The following is a 20,334-nucleotide window of genomic DNA, read 5'->3' as shown; positions in this document are numbered from 1 at the left end:
CACCTAAAAAGTAATAAATTGAAATTCTACATATTCTTAAATTCATACCTGACCAAATTTGACCCAATTTGTCTTGGTCCCACTTGGGCCCAACCTGACATGGACTCAACTCGAGCTAAATCAGACCGAACTTGACTCAAACATGGGTCTAACCTAACTCGGCTAAACGTGATCCTGTCCTGGACTCAACTTGATTTGGACCTGTGTCAACTTGGCTTGACTTGGGCTTGAGCCAACCTTAGCTCAACATGGCTTGTGCCGACTCGGCTCAATTGGGCGTGGGCAAACTTGGCTTGACCTTGGCTCTGCTTAACCGATCCTGATCAGGCAAGGCCCAACCTGGTCTTAATCGAGCAAGGCCCGACCTAATCATGACGAACTAGGAGACACCTGGGCCTAACCCTACTTGATTGGATGTGGGTGATAAGTGCCAAATTTTAGTAATATTTCATATTAAAATATAGGTACTTATGAGTATTAATTGCTAAAATAAGTATAAAATAACCCCTAATTTATGAATTTATACCTTTTTACATATTTTGTAGTTTTTATTTGAATAAGAATAATTTATTCCCAAATTTTGTGTAATTTCAGGATTCCAGGGGAAAATGGAGATGACAGGCAAAAGGAGAATAATATAAGCTAAAAAGGGAAAGTTGGAAGGTCCTGACACGCACCAAGCCCACAAAAGCCCAACTCAACATTAGAGCATCTCACTCAAGCGAGTTCATTCTCGCTTGAGCGAGATTTCTCCAGCAGCATTGGTCATTTTTTTGTTTTACTCGCTCAAGCGAGCTCAATCTTGTTTGAGCGAGAAATCGACTTAAGCCCAAACAAATTAGGTTAAATAGGGGGCTTAAGGTACAACCCTAGTGTGCAAGATTGAGGGAAAAACATCATTGAGTGACTTGTAACTCAATTGGGAGAATAGGATGTGTGAAAAACATTAGAGAAGGCAATCGTCAAGGAGAAACATCCTGGATCTTCTTTTCTTGTTATCCCTGCTTGTAACCGTCATCATGTGTGGCTAATTCTACCCTTTGGGATTAGGAGTAATTTGTTCAAACTCTTGTGTATTATGCTGATATCTAAACATAATATTTTGTTCTTGATTGATGATTGATATTATTGTTTTGCTTCTAAATGTTTGGTTTACATAATCTAGAATCTAAAATTTGACTGGAAAGTACTTATAAGGTTCTGACCTAAACGATAACACTTAACATATTTGAATGCTATGAACAAATTTGAAATGTTAATTGTTATCAACATCTTATCTTAATGATAAGTTTTTTTTTATAAATATGCGAGAAAACGATATTTAGGAAACACCTTAATAATTTTATATGTGATGATTCAATATAAATGATTTTTATACGAACATTAATATCAATCAAAGGACACAATATTATCATGCTAATCAAAATACAAAAGAGTGAGAAAGATGAAACTCAATCCCTATTTTTCCACTTGAATCAACAAACTCTTTGAATTGTTTTCTTGTTAATCATTGCCATTATAATAAATCCAAATCAAGTTCATATAAAGAGAAGGAAGATTTGACAACCTGAAGAAAAGAAATTCATAAAAAAAAATTGTTTTATTTTTAGCTTTGTATCACGAAACCTTTGTATTCAAGTTTATTTTCCTTGCTTATTCTTGCTTACATTAGTTGGTGGGAAAAATGTTTTCAAAGCAATCCCATTAAAACACATTGTAATAGCTAAGTTCGTTCATTAGTGGTGAAAGTGTGTCAAGGGGCTCTAAGTGTCACTTGCACTTTCACATAGGACACGTCTAATTTACTTTTCCGTCTTTCCTTCTTTATTTTCTTTGTCTTTAATTCCTTCTTGTTTAATTTCTTGCTTTCCTTTATTTTTCTAAGTCACCGTGATGCCTAGGTGATTGTTCTCTGTTTGTAGTTGATCTTCATTTGATCAATAGGATGTCTTGCATGCATCACATTTAGGAAAAAATTGTTTTGAAGGTTTTTTTTTTTAGGAAAAATTTTTTTAAGACTATTTGAGGTAAGCTCTGGCTAAAGGAAGACTTGGTACTTAAGTAGTCCTAGTGACTTACCTCTCTTTTCTGAGAGTGAACTTGGAGACAATTTGACTTGTTGACCTTGATTGAAACTTCACCAACTCTAAAACCTATTTGTGAAAATGGTCTGAATATATATATAAATAGTACACTCATATTCTAGGTTTAACTAAAGGAAAGAATATAATTAAATACTAAAATCATAAACAAAATAAAGGTTATTTTCACTTCTATAAAAAGAAACAATTAATAATTAGAAAAAACATTCAATTATTCTCCTCTATAAAGAGAAACAATTCATAATTAAAAAAAAACACAATTAATATTAAGATTTTTTTATAACTCTTATCCTTTAATATATTCCCACATTTTAGAATAATATTCTAATATTGGAGAAGAGTGGCAAAGGCTTCATTTTCAGAGTGGGGGCAATCTTTTTTGGACGCACTTTGGGCAGCAGATTTTGTAGAAGCACCGTACGTACTGGTTTTGTTTGCTTTTGAAGAAGTCATCTAGTGAAAAACATATAGCTGTATTCATCTTACATCTTTTAACTTTAAACCAATGTTGCATGTATAGTAATCGCTATCTCAGAATGGAATATAACAATATAGTCTCTACATCAAGTTGCCATCATGTTGTGGTCCAAATTAACAATGGAACTTTGCATAAGATCAAAATAACATAGATACCCTAGGCTCAAACGTATTAAAAAACCTACGGTTCTTACTTTTCTCTGTGTTCCCTCTTTTCATGAACATATTGCTTTGGTAGATATTGCCCAATTTTGTTGAGTCATTTTCATGCACTATCAAATTGACGTGGTTCTACAAAAATACAGAATACACATGCCATTTGAATTCCTTGGAGAACACTAAAACAACAGAGCGAAAATATATGAGGTAGACTTTTTTGTTAGACCTTAACCTTATCATCATCTTATACATGGAATTTAGCTCTGCACACACCCACATATCGTTTTATTTGTGGTAGCGTGTGCACATCAGTATTATCCCATCATCGTCTTGAAAAAATATAAAGAAAACCTTGGAACTTAGTTGCGTTCATATTCTTGCTATCAATTCTGTAATATCGTGGGACATGCATGGCTTAAGGTACCCATTTTGGCAAGTGAGAGTGCAGAACTGTCAATCACTTCGGCCAGCTGTGAACCAAAATCAAATTCCAAGTTACACTTTATCTTTTTTGTCAGAAGGATGAACCAAGCAAAAGCAAAGCCCCACTATACATAAGAAACAAATTACCCAATTCTGTCTCAAATAGTAAGGAACATTAACAATAATGACTCACGTAAAACTGAGATGATATATATATAAGAAACTATAATCTTAACTAGTACTCCAAGATTAATATTTAAGCGGTTTAATTGGAAGGGAACTATAAGCAATATAAAGTGTCTGAAATTAAGTTGCATATATATTGTACAAAATTCCACAACATTATGATGATTATTCTATGCCAATCTTTCATGCCTAATATATAAGAGAGAGAGAGAGACGTGAATAGGCTTATGGGTACGCATGCATTGACACCGATAGCAGCGTAACAAATTCTTTCATTCTCTCTATTGATTAAACAGTAACCAGTCGTGAAAAGATTTTTGTGTCGTCCAAAGTAATAATGCGTGATGATAATAATCGAAGAACGAAGAGAGGATAAGGTCGAAAGTTGATTTGATCTCTCAGGAGCGAAGAATTTAAGAGGATAATATTATTTTATCTCCTCGTGTTAAGAGTAATGATTAAGAAAGACGCTTAAGGCGTGGACCCAATGGCACTAAACGGTCTCAATCTATAACAGTTTGAGTAATTAGAGTCGTATGAAAGTTTATAAGTAAAGACATAATAAGATTTAGTTGATCAGAGTCTTAATGAGCCAAACACAAATCCACAATAGAAACTGCCAAAGATCGCCGTAAAACATGATCACACATATCAATCGTTGTTTATTTGTAATGCACAGGAATTCAAAGTCTCAATTAATGATTGTGCTTAATCATCGTCGGTAATACGAAATGACAAAACTGAAATCCATAGCTTTAGAAATGAAAACATTTCAACTTTCTCAAAAAGAAATGACAAGAGCTTAAGTTTGAGCCCTACGTACACACACAGCTGGTGTATATATATTGTACAGTCCAATTCTTGAAGCTGGCACCGACACGTACATATTATATAGTCTCTTCACAAATAAATGTACAGATAATATAATTAACGAAGGAACCAAACCCACTTCGAAATTAATCACGCGTGTGGATTCGTCGGCATGGCAAGATTTTGTTGCCCACGTTTTTCTCTTTCTCCGGTAGCGTGAGTGGCGGCGAGTTCTATTCTATTATATTTTGTTATGTTATATGTTATGTTAGGTTATGGGTGTAGTTGTACCCACCAACAGCTGCTACAAATTTAAAAGAAAATCAAATTCAAAGGTCACTAGACCCTGTTTTCTTGTGGGAACATTGGTCTAAATTTGTGTATGGTCGTATTTGTCTGGTAGTTTGTATTTCGACTAATGAAGAGGACTACATGGTCCATCAACTGCAATAAAATATGATTAAACTAAATGTTGTGCCAACTTATTTTGTGTCTCTTGTTCCTGCTTGATTGACATATATAGTATTAGTCTGTTCTCTCTTCCAGACAAAATACATAAGATCCATGCAGATTTTTTTATGATCTTGGTTCATTTACATTAAATGCAAAATGCTTGGTAAGATGTCAAAAATTGAATTCTATTGCACCTTGGAGTGTAACTATAAGATTTGCGTATTTCAAAATGGCGAAGAAAATTGTTTGTTGTGGAAGAAGAACGTAACGTTGGGGGTGGTGAATAGTGAAGGGAAATTCAATGGTGATTTGTAGTGTAATTAAGACCTGTATATTTCAGAACTGGCGAAGTTGGTGTGGAAGAAGGACCCTCAGCTTAAACATCACACTGCACATTGTAATAATCTGTGAAGTGAAGAAAAATGTTGAATACTTTACTTTCGAATCTCAAATATATATCACTGTCATTGTTTTATAAAATATTCTCCAAATGAAGACAGTTATTTAATTAAACTTTATTCTATTTTTCTGACCAGTACAAATAAATAGCTGTCAACCATTAATGTTATCTTTAATATATATAAAGGTTAATTTTTATATATTGCTAAAACTTTTCACACTCAACTAATTAGAAATTGAAACAATATAACTTTAAAGAGTTAATAAATTTATTCCATACATATTTAATTCACAATAATAATATCTCAATACTAAAACACTTCCATTTGGCAATCCCTAAAAATAATATAATAATATTTTACATTAAAAAATAAAAATAAAATATTAATTTCATAAATTATTAATTAGGTGTATTTAGTGTGAAGAGTGTCAAGCTATCAGTATTGATATATGAATGGTTGTTTTATTAAAAAAAAATGTAAAATAATTGTTTTTAGTATAGTCAAATAAACTTTGGTTTTTTAATATATGCAAACAGTAATGCAGATTTGGTGTTCTTGTTATATGCGTGATTATTCTAGTGAAAATAGCATTATTTTTATAATTGAAACATGTGGAATAATTTCCATACACTACAAGAAAAAAAGGTTTTAATAGAGGTTATTTAGTGGAGGTTAATATAACCTTAGGAATTGATTTAATTAATGGAGGTTTTTTCTAAAACCTCAACAAAATAACGGAGGTTTTTTAACCTTAGCTAAATTCCAAATGTTTATTCTAAAACCTCAGTAAAATAACAGAGGTTTTTTTAACCTTTATTAATTTCCAAAGGTTTATTTTAAAACCTCCGCAAAATAACGAAGGTTTTTTTAACCTTCGTTAATTTCCAAAGGTTTATTTTAAAACCTCCACAAAATAACGAAGGTTTTTTTAACCTTTGTTAATTTACAAAGGTTTATTTTAAAACCTCCATAAAATAACAAAGATTTTTTTAACCTTCGTTAATTTTCAAAGGTTTATTTTAAAACCTTCGTTAAATTCTAAATATTTATTCTAAAATCTCATCAAAATAATAGAGTTTTTTTAATTTTTTTTAAGTGTCAAAAGTTTATTGTAAAACATCAATAAAATATTTTATATTTTATATTTTCTCAATTCTTAATAAATAGATATAATTAAATTTTTTAGTGAGTTTAGCCTAAACTGGTATATATATTTAAATATGCTTTGAACTTAGGTCTTAGAGGTTGATTCATTAATTGAAGTTAGAAGACACTTCATTAATTGAAATTATTATTCAATTCTTAAAGATTGTTTTTATGAATTTCAATAAGTAAAAATAAGTTGTTTGTGAAGTGACATTAACTTATCACATATATACACCATCATAATTTATTTTTTGGTTACATTTGTAGTATCAAATTTTGAAGAATCCGACACTGGAAACTATTCATTATAATAATATTAATAATAATATTTATAATAATATTTATACTAATATTAATAATATTATTAATAATAATATTTATAATAATATTAATAATAATATTAACAATAATAATAGTAATAATATTAATAATATGAATAATATTAATAATATGAATATAATATTAATTATAATAATAATATTAATATGTATAAATTATGTTAATAATTATAAGTGAAATAAAAATGATAATATGATCAAAGAACTTCTCTGGTCCAGTGGTTAACCCTTCCTTGATTATTGGAAGGACTTGGGTTCGAATCCTGACTAAAAGTTATACGTACATGGATGTATCAATTATGGTGCTGACAGAAAAAATCAAAAAGGAAATAATAACCACCCATACCCATAATTCCATCGTGAAGTTACTATTTTATTATGTTGATATTCATGTAATTTAGATAATTTCAAAAAATATTTTTTATATTTGGTTATAAAAATTGTTTCAATTCATTATTTTACGATGTATTAATTTTACCCTTAATATAAATCCTTACATATTTTCTTATTTTTTTAATTTCTTTCTATAGTTTTTATATTCATTTTCTCTTATATTTAAGTTTTTTTTTGAAGTCTTTTTATTATATCTTCTTTTGATTCTTCATACAAATATTTTAAGGCTTCATATATATGCTCAATCAGTTCAGAAAATTATTATCTCAACTAATTCAATATTTCATAAATGTTGTAAATGATTATGTGGTGTTTTCTTATAGATCTTATATATTTTTTTATGTACTCTCAACTTTTTTTTAATCATAAGATTGTTATTGCTTCGAGAATCAATCTTTAGGTAAGAGGAGAACTATATGTTGAAAATATTTAAGGTCATGTAGAAATAAAAACTTGTTGAGTAAATGATTATATTGTTATTCTTGAAATTGTGTGTGAGATAGTGTTATTTGAACTTGTTTGGAGTGTTAAATAAACCTATTTTTATTGAAATGTCAATTTATTGCATTTGACTGTAAAACATGTTTCAGTTAGCATTAAAATGTGTTGAATGATTTAAATTGCTTTGGTGTTTGTTCTGTGAAATTTCTGTTGTTTTGTTGTTTTTGGTAGTTTTATACACGTTATTTGAACGCCGAAAAGTATTTAAGCTACCCCTATTATTTCAAGTGTAAATAATTATTATTCAAAATGTCCAATTGATTGTTAAAGTGACGTGTCAAGAAATTATGAGACCAAATTTAAACGGGTTCTCGAAGTTATTAATGTTAAACTAAGTTAGGTCAGTTAAACATTAGTAATGAAAGAGTTAGTATTCATTCTCACTTTATTACAATATGTAACACTCTAACTCTAATTAGTCGTCCAAGTAAAGACAAAACTACATTATTTTTATTTCTTAATTATGTCCACAATAAAAAAAATTATATTATTGACCAGGAAAGTTTGTTGGTAAGATCAAAATTTTGTTGGTAAATAAAATTTGACAAAAAAAAATTGTCGATAAATTTTACTTATGGATAAGACAAGTCTTTTGGTAATTATCGATGACAACAATTTTGATGATAATTTCGATGACCCAATAGTCAATAACTATCAAAGAACTTATTCTATTCATTAGAAATTATCGAAGAATTTATGCGTCCTAAATTATTGAAGGATTCATCCATAAAAAATGATTGAAAAATTTATCCATCATAAATTACCAAAAGATACATCCACTGATAGTAGTTATCGAAAGATTCATCTATCTATAATTACCAAAGGAAAAGTTTGTCCAAAAGTTTAGTGTTGTAAGTGTTGACATATACCGATGGAATAATTTGTTGATAAGTACGTTTACATGTTTGTTCGAGTTTTTCCATTGGTAATTTAAAAATTTAAGACAATGTGGATTGTCCATATACCTTCACAAACCAGCTAATCTCCATATAATAGTTCCATACTTCTCGCATACAGAACGAGCATATGTAGATGAATTATATTAATTATACTTCGGTATTTTCCTAAATGTTTATGTATGAAACTAGCCATGTAGCCGTGCACAGTAGGAGTATTTTATAAAAAAAATTACAATAGTAAAAGATTATAATATTAAATATTATAATATTAATAAATAAAATAGATTATGTAGTGCAACATTATTCTTGTAAGTATATTTGCAATAAATAAAGAATAAAATTAAATATAAAAATAAATAAGAAATAAAAAGGTACAAATAATAATTGAAAACATATTTATAAATTATACTTAATGTAGCTATCAAATTTAAAGTGTTGATCACTTAATAGGATCAAGTCAACACATTTATTTTAATAAGACAACACATAAGATTTAAACTATTCTAAAATAATATAGTTGTAGAAATGTAATTACCAATATAGTCATATAGTAGTGTGTATGTTCCATTTGTACTTTAAATTTTATTATATAATCAAGAAATTAAAATAAAAAACTAATTAACGATTTTAATTCAATGACTATTACATAAAACTTTTGAAAAAAAATGCAATAAGTAGAAATAAATCAGAGAAAAAAACAATTTTACTAAAAAAACATGTCAAGCAACAAACAATAGGAACTAAATTACATAACTTTCTTACTTTAGTTAGCATAAATTGAGTATTGAACAATATTGAATTATAATGTCAACACATTTCAATCACCAGGTAACTTAAATGTAAAACTGGTGGAAGAAAATATATGAAAGATATCAAAATATAAAAGACTAATTTGTACGTGTCATACTTGTACTGTTAAGTTTTAGACAAAAAACAAGAAGTAGAAGTATTATTCTATCAAATGCAAAGTAGAAGGATTTATTACAATTTTGCAGTAGAAGCACAATTATAATCATAACAACTATATTACCCTACAAATTCAAATAAGAAACCGTTAGCAGAAAAAAAGTAGACATTTGTATATGTGAATATTGCTTAAACTTTTGTTATATATATATATATATATATATATATATATATATATTATGTGTGTGAATGTGTGTATGTGAATTTGAATCAACAGTATCTAAAATTTAAGTTATGATCTTTTAATATTTTTTTCTAATATACTCTTTCAATTATGCTCCTGTACCAAAACTGCGTCATTTTAGGCATAAATATTTTCAAAAGGCACGAACATGAAGAAATATTCATCCTAAAAAAAGTATGATTATACTACTAAGAAGATAAATTAGAAACCTGTAAGCAGCATAATCATGTTGAGGTTGCTATTTGACAAATAACATATATTGGTACACAATCACATTTACTATCATGAGAGTTAGATTTTTTATATGTAAAAAAATGGAACAAATAAAATGAATTGAAAATATAATAATGTTCATACCTCATATGTGTGATGTAACATCATATTTTAAAGATTTTCAAATACTTCGTTGTAAACAACATTAGTTGTTGAAGTAGTTTATTGTTTGTCTTCATCCAAAATTAAGATTTTCAAACTTTTTTTTATATTTTACTCGAGAAATCACAACATATAACTGTCCATGTGTAAATATAGGTCTTAGAAGATAAAGCCCAACTTCGAAAAGCATTTGACTTTGACTTTTATTTATAGTCATTAAGTACAAGGATACTGGGAATTGTCTTCTTTGAAACTTGAAAGACATTTATGAATTTGAAGGAATCAAGTCCATTATAGGAATGATTATTTTATGACCAATTTTTTTGTTTGTAATCATTGTAGCACCAATAACATTCTTTCCCAACTCATTAAATTGTAAATAGTGTGTCATATTACATAGTCCATTAACTTGATCAATATTTCTTAAAAGCATTATTGGGACATCGATTTTGAGTTTTAGGCAATGATTAGGAATTCCTAAGCATCTAATATCGTTTAAAAACTCCAATGTGAACCACTAATCTTAAATGTCTTCCTGTTCATCAGATTGGCAAAGTGTGTATGAACTTAAGTAAGTAACTTATTCTTCGAGCATTAAACATATGATAAATTCATTAACTTTATGTACACATTCAGTCATCGGACAAAGTATTACACCGTCATCAAAATAGTTAGCATTGCTCATATTATCCATTAATTTAGGATACACAAATTCAACTAAGCTGAGTAAAGGTGAATCAATGTGTTCGATTAACACATGTTTAGGTATTTCAATTATGCCTTCCATCCATTTCATTTAAGTTCATATTTCCATCACCAATCTTTAGAATCCAATCAGCAAATTCTTTGATCTTTGCAGCACTTTCGACTAATTCCTGACTTGTTTATCTCACATTCTCTAAAAGTTTAAAAACTTTGCAGTATTTCCATAATTCATAATAGTTTATAGCTGTTTTTACAATGTCGTATTACAAACATATCTATTTAACTAAGATATTAAATAATTTAAAATTTGTATTTATTAACATTTAAAATAATTTAATAATTTTATTTCTTTCAGATATTTTATTTAAGAAGGACATTAAATAATTTAGGTTTGTGTTTATTTAGAATTTTAAATAATTTTGGAATTTTTTTATTAATTTTTTTATTTAAATATGACATTCAATAATTTATGCTTTTTAATTTTTAGAATTTTAAATAGTTTAAGAATTTTATTTATTGCAAATTTTTATTTATGTAGGATATTAAACAATTTATATTTGTATTAATTTAAGATTTTGAATAATTTAAAAATTTTATTATTTCAGATTTTCATTACGTATGATATTAAATAATTTAGTATATGTATTTATTTTAGATTATTATTTAAGTAGGAAATGAAATAAGTTAAGATTTATGTTTATTTAAGATTTTGAATAATTAAAATTTTTATTTATTGTAAATTTTTATTTAAGTATGACATTTAATAATTTAGGATTTGTATTTTCTTTATAATTTAAATAATTTAGGAATTTTATTTACTTAAATAAAAATTTACAATAAATAAAATTTCTAAATTATTCAAAATTTTAAACAAATTCAAATTCCAAATTATTGAATGTGATACTTAAATAAAAAATTACAATAAATAAATAATATCTTAAATTATTTTATTAAATAATTGAATAAAAATCTAAAATAAATAAAATTTATAAGTTTTTCAAAATCCTAAATAAATATAAATCCAAAAAAAAAATTCATGTCATTCATAAATAAAAAGAAAAAAAAAGAAATTATTCAAAATTCTAAATAAATACATATCCTAAATTATTCAATTCTATTCTTAAATAAAAATCTAAACTAATTAAATTTTTAAGTGTTTCAAAATCCTAAATAAATACATATCTTAAATTATTTTATTTTGTACAGAAATAATAATATTAAATAAAAGTCATTTTTAAAATCTTAAATAAATACAAAGTCTAAATTATTTAATGTTTTAATTAAATAAAAATAAGAAATAAATTAAATTTTTAAATTATTCATATATAAATACAAATTCTAAATTATTAAATGTTATACAAATTTAAATTATTTAATCTCTTATTTAAATAAAATTTAGGATTTGTATTCGTTTATAATTATAAATAATTTAATAATTTTATTTATTACAAAATTTATTTAAATAGAAAGCGTATTTATTTAAGACATTAAATAATTTAGATATGTATTTATTTATGTATGAAATTTAATAATTTAGGATTTTTATTTGTTTATAATTTTGAATTATTTAGCAATTTAGTTTATTGTCGATTTATATTTATATAAAACATTAAATAATTTATATTTTTTTATTTATTTCGGAATTTTGATTAAAAAAAGGAAGACAGGAGGACTGTGAATAAAATATAAAGTCAGTTAAGAGCTGTATTTATAGTAAAGTTTAAAATCAAGCCTTACCACCTAATCTTCGAACCATTTTCATCCTTACAGTTACAGCGTTTGACAAATAAAAACTTAAAACAATTTTAGAAACTGAATATCAGAAATTATTATTAATATTACTAATTACTAATATTTATTACGAAAATAAGAACCGAAAAGACATTGATCTGGATATGGTAAGGATTTAGACCATCATAACCGTGGTTAATTAATGACAATATTAAAAATGTTGAGTCTATTTACATCCACCCAAACCTAAGATGCATTACAGTAAACATCCAACCAACCAAAAGAAAAGAAAATATAAAAAAATAATAACATAAAATAATGACATTAAAAACATGTAATGCGAAGAGGTAACTAAGATGAGTTGATCAAATAACAAAAACAAATGCAAACAAATATAGACTTAAAAAATTGTAATACAAATTCTCCAGAAATAAGATCAACCAATGACAATAACAAATCCAACAAAAACAAAAAATTCAAATAAACAATGAAAAAAAATAAAATGAACAAATCAACTGAATAGAATGTATAAAAATGGCGATTAAAACATGTAATAAAAGTGAATAACAGTGAGATGAACAAACAACAATAATAGATGCAACCAAAATACATCTCCAAATAATAATATACAAAAATGGAGTTAAAAGCTCATAATACAAAATCCAAAAGAACAAGATGAGAAAAATGGTGTTAAAAGTGGGAAAGAGAAAAGAAAAAAAATAATAGTGTTAAGAGCTTTAATACATAGATCAAGCAACCCATTAAGAGTGAAAATAAAATAAAAATAACAATAATGAGATGAACAAAGAACAATAAAATACATCTTCAAACAATAACGTACAAAAATGAAGTTAAAAACTCACTCAACCTAAATGGCATGAAGACATCAGGTTAAAACTAAGATTTTTTTTTAAAAATAGAATATTAAATAATTTAGATTTATATTTATTTATGATTTTAAATAATTTAAGAACTTTATTTATTTCAGATTTTTATTTAGTAATTAATTTAAGATTTCTATTTATATAAGATTTTGAATAATTTAAAAATTTAATTTATTTCATATTTTTATTTAAGTAGAACATTAAATAATTTAGTTTTTGAATTTATTTAAGATTTTGAAAATTTTAGAAATAACATTTATTTTAGTTTATTATTTATGTAGAAAATTAAAAAATTTGTTATTTATATTTATTTAGGATTTTGAAATACTTTTAAATTTAATTAATTTAGATTTTTATTTAAGAATGACATTAAATAATTTAGGATATGTGTTTATTTGGGATTTTAAATAATTTAAGAATTTTGTTGATTTTTTATTTTTATTTAAGAATGACATTAAATGTTTTTGGATTTATATTTATTTAGAATTTTAAAAAACTTATAAATTTTATTTATTTTAGATTTTTATTTAAGTAGGAAATAAAATAATTTAAGATTTTATATTTATTTAAGATTTTGAGATTTTTATTTAAGAATGACATAAAATAATTTCAGATTTGTGTTTGTTTACAATTTAGAATAATTTAAAAATTTTATTTATAATTTTTATTTATTTAAGATTTTGAATAATTTAAGAATTTAATTTATTTCATATTTTTATTTAAGTAAAACATTAAATCATTTAGATTTTTATTTATTTAGGATTTTGAAAATTTTAAAAATATTATTTATTTTAGATTATTATTTAAGTAGAAAATGAAATAATTTTGAGAATTGTATTTATTTAGGACTTTGAAAAACTTAGAAAATTAATTAATTTAAATTTTTATTTAAGAATGAAATTAAATAATTTAAGATATCTATTTATTTAAAAAATTTAATAATTTGGAAATTTTATTGAATTTTTATTTTTATTTAAGAACGGCATTCAAATTTTTTGGATTTATATTTGTTAAGAATTTTGAAAAACTTATAAATTTTATTTATTTAAGATTTTTATTTAAGTAGAAAATAAAATAATTTAAGATTTTGTATTTATTTAGAATTTTGTAAAACTTAAAAATTTTATTTATTTAAGATTTTTATTTAAGTATAACATAAAATAAGTTAGGATTTGTGGTTATTTAGGATTTTAAATAATTTAGAAATTTTATTAGTAATGAGTTTTTATGTCTTTTATGTACCGTTCATAGGAGTAGCATTGATTTTAATTTATAACTTTATTTGAACATTTGTTAACATAGTTCAATAAATACCTTGTTAAATTATACCTATTTGCAATATTTTATAGTAATGTGAGTTTGATTATTGAAATAAATCAAAAGATAATGATAAAATCATTGTTTCAAATAATAATGTGAGATACTAAAAATAAGTATATGAGATTTTTAATTTATTGAAATTGAATTTAGTCAAAGAAGATTGAGTAATATTTGCCATAGATTGAGAAAAATATTTGTAATATTTATTTGAAGAAATTTATTTAGAAAAAATGGATTTAAATGATAAACAAGAAACAATGATAAACAAAGTATTCCATGAACCACACAGATTTAAGTCTTTTTTGTCTTTGGATACAATATCAATTTGATATTTAAGGCGTTTTGAATAAGTCTATGTTCAGGATATTTCGTGTAACTGTCATGATTGAATATTTTGTAATAAATAACCAAAAATGTATAATTATATTTATCTAAAACTAATTTTAGACATTTAAAAAAATCAATGTCGATATTTAAATACTTTTTATTATTAATTAACTTTTAAAAAATCAGAAAAATATTTATGAATATATGTATATATGGTTTGAATTTGTGCAATCACACAATGTTTGAAATTCTTTTCTTTTTACTCTAATAATTATTGTCCGTTGAAATTCTTCTTTACTTCTCTACCTCTCTACCTCTCTACCATTTCTTCTTCTTAGTTATATGTTTCACTTTATTTCTCGTAGTGAGATTGGGAGAAGAGAATGACATTAAGTAACATCAAATAATATTAAATAAGAGAATCACATTAAATAAGATTGTAGAAGAAAACAGATAAAAAAACATAAATAAGGACATAAATCAATGACATAGAAATAAATTTAAATTCGCTTCATTATTTAAAAATTAATAAAACATCTAATAACTCGTGTGACACTTGATGACTCAATTCCCTATCTAGCACCATTTACATCTTTATTTCCCTATCTACCACCCTTTTGTTTTTATTTTCCTATCTAGCACTCTTTTGTTTTTATTTCCCTATCTAGCACTCTTTTATTTTTTATTTTCCTATCTAGCACCATTTTAAAAATAAATAAATAAACAATAAATTATTATTTTTTTATAATTTTAATTTTGAATGCATTAAAAAATAAATATTTTTAATGTTTAAAATAATTAGAAATATAATTAATGAATAAATAAATGAGTTTTTACAAAATAAAAATAAAAAAGTAATAAATTAAAAATGTTTAGTTTAAAATTATTTTTTTTAAATGAAGAAAATAAAAAATTAAACTCTACAACAACATAAAAGTTGAATCTATAAACATAAATTAATATTTATTTTTATTATTATTGATTATGTAATCATGTTAATTTCAAGTAAAAAATACATAACATATTTATAAAAAAAACCAAAGTCAATTAGTATTAATTAATAGTGGACACATAAATAATATTGAAGTATTTACCTAAATGAAAAATTCTAAAAAAAACTAATACAAACGTTACACTTAATGCTTAAAAATGAGAAGAAAAAAATGCAAAAATAAATAAGTCTAGAAAATAAAAACAACAACAATAAAATAAAAACAAAAACCATAAATAAATAAAGATTGACAGAAAAAATAATAATAACTAAAAACATAAAAGGTATAAAATAAAGGAAAAACAAAATAAGATAAAGATAAAAGATATAAAAAAAAATCAAATAAATCAAAACAAGATAAATATAAGAGATATAAGGCGATACTAAATAAGTATATGTTGATCATAAAAAGAAAAATAAATGAGAGATGATCATTCATTTAATATGTTCTTCAATGGTACATTAAATAGTTTGTGCGAAATGAAACATAATTAATGACGAAAAGTAGACGGTTTAGTAATGTTGGGACACGTGTGTCCTGGTGTTTGACAATATTATTATTTTTTCTGCCATTCTTTATTTATTTCTATTTATGTTTTTATTCATTAATTATATTTCTAACTATTTTAAATACTAAAAATATTTTTTTTAATGCATTCGAAATTAAAATTATAAAAAAATTACTGGATTGGGCAATTCTCGTAATTAATTATGTTTCATTTTGCACAAACTATTTAATGTACCACTGAAGAAAATATCAAATGAATAATCATCTTTTATTTATTTTCCTACATATACTTATTTAATATCGCCTTATATCTTTTATCTTTATCTTGTTTGAATTTTTTTTATATCTTTTATCTTTATCTTATTTTGTTTTGCCTTTATTTTATATCTTTTATGTTTTTAGTTGTTATTTTTTTTTCTGTCATTCTTTATTTATATTTATTTTTTGTTTTTATTTTATTGTTGATGTTTTTATTTTCTATACTTATTTAGTTTTGCATTTTTTTGTCTCATTTTTAAGCATTAAGTGTAGCATTTGCATTAGCTGTTTTTTAGAATTTTGCATTTAGTGTAGACACTTCAATATTATTTATGTGTTCACTATTAATTAATACTAATTGACTTTGGTTTTTTTATAATTATGTCCTGTATTTTTTACTTGAAATTAACATGATTATATTATCAATAATAATAAAAATAAATGTTAATTTATGTTTATAGATTCAACTTTTATGTTGTTGTATAGTTTAATTTTTTTTATTTTCTTCATTTAAAAAAAAAATTTTAAACTAAACATTTTTAATTTATTACTTTTTTATTTTTATTTTGTAAAAACTCATTTATTTATTCATTAATTATATTTCTAATTATTTTAAACATTAAAAATATTTATTTTTTAATGCATTCAAAATTAAAATTATAAAAAAAATAATAATTTATTATTTATTTATTTATTTTTAAAATGGTGCTAGATAGGGAAATAAAAAATAAAAGAGTGCTAGATAGGAAAATAAAAACAAAATGGTGCTAGATAGAGAAATAAAAACAAAAGGGTGTTAGATAGGAAAATAAAGATATAAATGGTGCTAGATAGGGAATTGAACCACACTTGACACCTGCAATTTTTTTAAAACAAATTTAATATTTATTAATAAAAATAAATTTTATATTATAAAAGAAACTAATTTATGTTCATAAAATAATTATAATAAAAAATACTATATATATTAATTTGAATTATATTTTATAGAATGATTGAATGTAATGTGTAGATTTTGGAACATGTTAAATAAATGTTCCGTCTAAACAAATAATTAAATAATTCAAATTTTCAAATCAACTTTTTTTATCTAATAGATCATACTGAACTTAGTAACTTAATTGAATGACTTAAAGCTAATTATTTACGACGTTGGATTTTTCAATCATCATTAAAAATTTCTTATTGTTTCACTAACAGAGGAACCCATATAAACTTTAGCATCACAATATTAATGTAGGTTAAAATCGTATATTTGGAGAACGACATTAGTTGTTTTGAATAAATGAAGTCGTGCTCCATGACAATATTTCCATATTCGTAATTTTTGCTTGCAATTATCCATTGACATAATTTTGGTGTCAAATTAGACTATTCTTGTAAATTTTCCTAATATATGGTTGTATAAAATCCGGTGAGGATAGTGTTATAATTTTTAGAAGATAAAAAAGAAGTGTGGGTTAGAGTAATAAAGAGTGTGTGGTTGTTTGGTGAGAGAATAAGGAGGTTTGGAAAAGCATAGAGTTTGTTTGTTTGGTTAAAATGTTATAGATAAATGTTTGGATGATTTAGAGACAAAGCACGAGAGGCATGCAGGCAGAGGCACGACAGGGAGGGAGGAAAAGGTCTTAGGGAATGGAGTCGGAGGGGAGAACAAAACACGAGCCATGGTCCATGCTATGTATCTTATTAACAGCGTTTCTACTGCACCATGAATCAAATGGAAATCTGTCATTTTCCATGGGTACATATATTATTATTACGTTCTTTGAACACGCTCCATTTCCTCCGTTCATGATCCTCCATTATTCTTCCACCTCCCAAACATTCAACTATTTTAGCTTATACACATATCAGACAATTCAAACCCTTGACTCAAACTCAATCCATTAACATGGCGAAATTAATGGCTTTTTTACAAGACCTAGACATAAAGGACTTGGATCAAATTCAAAACTCTACCATCATCTTGACTTTTTCTCAACACTTTTTTATTTCTTCCAAAATACCATCTGTCGTCCATTTCTCAATCTATTTATTTCTACTTTACTATCCTTCTAACACTGTCAATTTAGTTTCTTGTCTTATCAAGCTTTTTTTTATCCTTTTAGCATATTATTTTATGTTTTAAATATATCATTTTAAGAACAACAATTTATTAAACAAATCCATCTTTTAGATATGTACTTAATACTTTTAACGTTTCATTTATACTTATAAATATATGTGCAAGACATGCAATGATTGGCTAAAAAACTACCTATTCATTTGTTGATCATGAAGAGCCTTTATTCCTAGTTTTTCGAATCACTACTATAATTTTTTTTTATTTTTTTTTCAAATATTTATAAAAAAATATAAGAAATGATTTTCTGTGGTATTTTGTTAAATTTTTTAAATTTTCATAAAATATTCACGCACAAAATTTCAAGAAATGTAATTCTAGAGCACTTAATTGTGTATTAATACTCTCTAGAGACAGTAAAATAACTTCATGCGTCAAGCCAACTAAATTATAGTGAAAAATATGTTTTGGAACTAAAATTTAGACAATGTCATATTTAATTTTTAACCTAATTAATCGGGATTTTTTTATATGGGTTATTTTCATGCCAATATGGCAAGAATTTGGAGAAAAAAAATATTTGTCTTAACTTGAATAGACTTAATAGTTTTCAACTAAATTATTATTATTATTATTATTATTAGCAATGCGATTGTCTGCCTTGGTCATAGAATAATACTAAAAATATACAATTACAAAAAACCTTGTTTTTTATTTTTTTAATTCTAAAATACTGTTTGCCAGTACTCGTATGTATCACGTTGTTACGGTGTTAAACATTTAACAATGTTAGGACAAAAATGGAAAATATGCTTAGATTTTTTTTTTTAAATGTACCAACTTTTATTACTATTATTATTATTATTATTATTATTATTATGCTTTTAAAGTAAAAAAATAAAAATAAAAGTTATTTCATTTTGACATTAATTTTGTAAAATGAGTATTAGAAAAGAGGTGTAATAACTACAGATCTTAGTACATAATGTAGGTCCAGTAACCTGACACATACGTATTCCAGCAAAAAAAGAATTATACTTTGAGGAAGTTGAACATATTCCAGCGAAAAAAAAGTTATACTTTGAGGAAGTTGTATAAATTTTTTGATGTAACAATTTTAAAAAATATATAATAAATAATAAATTTATAATTAAATAATATAAAAATAATTATTAAAAATTGTAAGATAAATATAGAAAAAATATAAGTTGTGAATGTATAGAAATGAGTCAACACATTTTTCACTCACGGCTCGTCAATCCCAATTTGAATTACTCTGTGAAATTGTTATCTCTGCATGCAACACGATAAACATGCATATTGACTACAGTCAAACAATTAGCTTTTTATTATCACTCACATCTCAAATTTCGGTCTATAAAAAAGGTAAACATTTTGTCAGAAAGTCTACGCTAAACTCGCTGCCATTACCCTACAACCTTAATTTCTGGTTAAGAAAACGTGTGCCAAAGATTTTAGAAGATTTAAACTTCACACACTCACAAACCTACATGCATTTTCTTCGTCTTCCTCTAAAATACCAAGGGGATATCTAAATAACCAAAATATTCTCAAAATCTTACCATATAAAGTATTTTGAACTCTTAAAAAGGAAATGAAACTCCCAATGTACTCATCTCCACTGCCTCTAAAAATATCACCACAACCAGCATATTCCGAACAACTTTTTACAGCTCTATAAATATTTACTTTAATCCAATTCACTTCAAAC

The sequence above is a fragment of the Phaseolus vulgaris genome, chromosome 9, assembly GCF_051622355.1.
Source record: "Phaseolus vulgaris cultivar YP4 chromosome 9, ASM5162235v1, whole genome shotgun sequence".
NCBI classification, from domain to species: domain Eukaryota; kingdom Viridiplantae; phylum Streptophyta; class Magnoliopsida; order Fabales; family Fabaceae; genus Phaseolus; species Phaseolus vulgaris.
This window is presented reverse-complemented; position numbering follows the sequence as displayed.